The sequence below is a fragment of the Arachis duranensis genome, chromosome 4, assembly GCF_000817695.3.
Source record: "Arachis duranensis cultivar V14167 chromosome 4, aradu.V14167.gnm2.J7QH, whole genome shotgun sequence".
In the NCBI taxonomy this organism is placed as follows: Eukaryota; Viridiplantae; Streptophyta; class Magnoliopsida; order Fabales; family Fabaceae; genus Arachis; species Arachis duranensis.
Window position 1 is genome coordinate 101,227,296 of NC_029775.3, and position 3,965 is coordinate 101,231,260.

Consider the following 3,965-nt stretch of genomic DNA (forward strand, 5'->3'; position numbering starts at 1 on the left):
TCTCTTGGATTCCTTAATCAGAATCTTCGTGGTATAAGCTAGAATTGATGGCGGCATTCATGGAAATCCGGAAAGTCTAACATTGTCTGTGGTATTCCGAGTAGGATTTCGGGATTGGATGACTGTGACGAGCTTCAAACTCCTGAAGGCTAGGCGTTAGTGACAGACGCAAAAGAATCACTGGATTCTATTCCAACTTGATTGAGAACCGACAGATGATTAGCCGTGCTGTGACAGAGCATTTGGACCATTTTTACTGAGAGAATGGGATGTAGCCATTGACAACGGTGATGCCCTACATACAGCTTGCCATAGAAAGGAGTGTTGAAAAACTGGAATGAAGAAGTAGGAAAGCAGAGATTCAGAAGGAGCACAGCACCTCCATACGCTTATCTGAAATTTCCACCATTGAATTACATGAGTAACTTTATCTTTATTTTCTGTTTATTTACTATTATTTGATTTTCGAAATTCCATAATCAATTATTATCCGCCTGACTGGGATTTACAAGATGACCATAGCTTGCTTCATACCAACAATCTCCGTGGGATCGACCCTTACTCACGTCAGGTATTACTTGGACGACCCAGTGCACTTGCTGGTTAGTTGTGCGGAGTTGTGACTAAGTGTAATTCACGTGTGAGAGCTACCAAGTCTTTGGAGCCATTGTTGATGATGACAATTTCGTCCACCAAGTTTTTGGCACCGTTGCCGGGATTGTTTGAATTACAATTACGTGCAACTACAGCGCCAAGTTTTTCTGATCCAGCAACAACACCAAGTTTTTGGCGCCGTTGCCGGCGATTGTTCGAGTTTGGACAACTAACGGTTCATCTTGTTGCTCAGATTAGGTAATTTTCTTTTCAAAAAAAAGTTTTCAAAAATTTTTCAAAATTTTTCTTTGTTTTCGTTTTTCCCAAAAATTATTTTCGAAAAAAATATAAATAATAAAAATACAAAAAATTCATAAAATCATAAAAAACCAAAAATATTTTATGTTTCTTGTTTGAGTCTTGAGTCAATTTTTAAGTATGATGTCAATTGCATGTTTTAAAAATTACTATGCATTTTTCAAAAAATTCATGCATTCATGGTGTTCTTCATGATCTTCAAGTTGTTCTTGGTACGTCTTCTTGTTTGATCTTGATGTTTTCTTGTTTTGTGTCTTTTGTTATTTTTCATATGCATTTTTCGTTTGTTAGAGTCCAAGCATTAAAGAATTCTAAGTTTGGTGTCTTGCATGTCTTCTTTGCATCAAAAATTTTTCAAAAATATGTTCTTGATGTTCATCATGATCTTCAAAATGTTCTTGGTGTTCATCTTGACATTCATAGTGTTCTTGCATGCATCATGTGTTTTGATCCAAAATTTTCATGTTTTGGGTCATTTTTATGTTTTTCTCTCTCATCATTAAAAATTTTTAAAAAAATATCTTTTCCTTATTTCTCTCCTAATTTTCGAAAATTTGAGTTGACTTAGTCAAAAATTTTTAAAATTAGTTGTTTCTCATAAGTCAAGTCAAATTTTCAATTTTAAAAATCCTATCTTTTCAAAAAAATTTTCAAAAATCAAATCTTCGTTCAATCTTTAAATTCTAGAATCATATCTTTTAGTTTCTTGTTAGTTAAGTAATTAATTTTAATTTTAAAAATTTAATCTTTTTCAAAATATATTTTTCTTAAAAATTATATCTTTTATATCATATCTTTTTCAAAATTTTATCTTTTTCAAAAATTTGATTTTAAAATATCTTATCTAACCTATTATCTTCTTATCTTCTCAAATTTGATTTTAATATCTTTTTCAACTAACTACTTGACTTTTTGTTTGTTTCTTATCCTTTTCAAAACCACCTAACTACTTCTCCCTCTCTAATTTTCGAAAATATCTCACCTGTTTTTCAAAATTCTTTTTAATTAATTAACTAATTATTTTAAATTTTAATTTTAATTCTATCTCATCTTTAATTTTTGAAAATCATTAACTACTTTTTCAAAATTATTTTCGAATTCTCTCTCTCTTCTCTTCTTCTATTTATTTATTTATTTACTAACACTTCTCTTCACCTCTCTTTATCTCCAAACACTGCTTCTATCCTCACCCTTGTGTTTGGGTTCTTCTTCACTTTTATTCCTTTCTTCTTCTACTAATAATAAGGATCCTCTTTGTCCAGATATAGAGGATTCCTCTTCCTTTTTCTTTTTCTCTTCTATTTCATATGAGCAGGAACAAGGAAAAAGGCACTCTTGTTGAAGCTGATCCTGAGCCTGAAAGGACTCTGAAGAGAAAACTAAGAGAAGCTAAATTACAACAATCCAGAGGCAACCTTTCTGAAATTTTCGAACAAGAGGAGGAGATGACAGCCGAACCCAACAACAATAATGCAAGGAGGATGCTTGGTGATTTTACTAAACCCACGTCCAAGTTTGATGGAAGAAGCATCTCAATTCCTACCATTGGAGCGAACAATTTTGAGCTGAAACCTCAATTAGTTGCTTTGATGCAATAGAATTGTAAGTTTCATGGACTTCCATCTGAAGATCCTTATCAGTTTTAACTGAGTTCTTGCAGATTTGTGAGACTATCAAGACGAATGGAGTAGATCCTGAAGTCTACAGGCTCATGCTTTTCCCTTTTACTGTAAGAGACAGAGCTAGAACATGGTTGGACTCACAACCTAAAGATAGTCTGGACTCCTGGGATAAGCTGGTCACGGCCTTCTTGGATAAATTCTTTTCTCCTCAAAAGTTGAGCAAGCTTAGAGTAGATGTTCAGGCCTTCAAGCAAAAAGATGGTGAATTCCTCTATAAAGCTTGGGAAAGATACAAGCAGATGACCAAAAAGTGTCCTTCTGACATGTTTTCAGAATGGACCATATTAGATATATTCTATTATGGTCTATCTGAGTTTTTCAAAATGTCATTGGACCATTCTGCAGGTGGATCCATTCACTTAAAGAAAACGCCTGCAGAAGTTCAAGAACTTATTGACATAGTTGCAAATAACCAATTCATGTACATTTCTGAGAGGAATTCCGTGAATAATGGGATGCCTCAGAGTAAGGGAGTTCTTGAAATTGATGCTCTGAATGCCATATTGGCTCAGAACAAAGTGTTGAATCAGCAAGCAAACATGATTTCTCAAAGTCTGAATGGATGGCAAAATGCATCCAACAATACTAAAGAGGCAGCTTCTGAAGAAGCTTATGATCCTGAGAATTACATGGGTAAACCTTATGGAAACACCTATAATTCATCATGGAGAAATCATCCGAATTTCTCATGGAAGGATCAACAAAAGCCTCAACAAGACTTCAATAATGGTGAAAGAAACAGGTTTAGCAATAGCAAGCCTTTTCCATCATCTTCTCAGCAACAGATAGAGACTTCTGAACAGAGCCCCTCTAACTTATCAAACATAGTCTCTGATCTATCTAAAGCCACTTTAAGTTTCATGAGTGAAACAAGATCCTCCATCAGAAATTTGGAGGCACAAGTGGGCTAGCTGAGCAAGAAAGTCACTGAAACTCCTCCCAGTACTCTCCCAAGCAATACTGAAGAGAATCCTAAGAGAGAGTGCAAGGCCATTGACATAGTCAATATGGCCGAATGCAAGGAGGAGGGGGAGGACGTGAATCCCAATGAGGAAGACCTCATGGGATGTCTCTCAAGTAAGAAGGAGTTTCCTATTAAGGACCTAAAGGAATCTGAGGCTCATATAGAGACCATAGAGATTCCATTAAATCTCATTCTGCCATTCATGAGCTCTGAAGACTATTCTTCCTCTGAAGAGGATGAAGATGTGACTGGAGAGAAAGTTTCTCAATATCTAGGAGCCATCATGAAGGTAAATGCCAAGTTATTTGGTAATGAGAGGAAGCATGAACAGCTTCTCTCAATGCAAAGTCAAACAGAGCCCCCACAGTCAAACTCTAAGTTTGGTGTTGGGAGGCCACAACCAAACT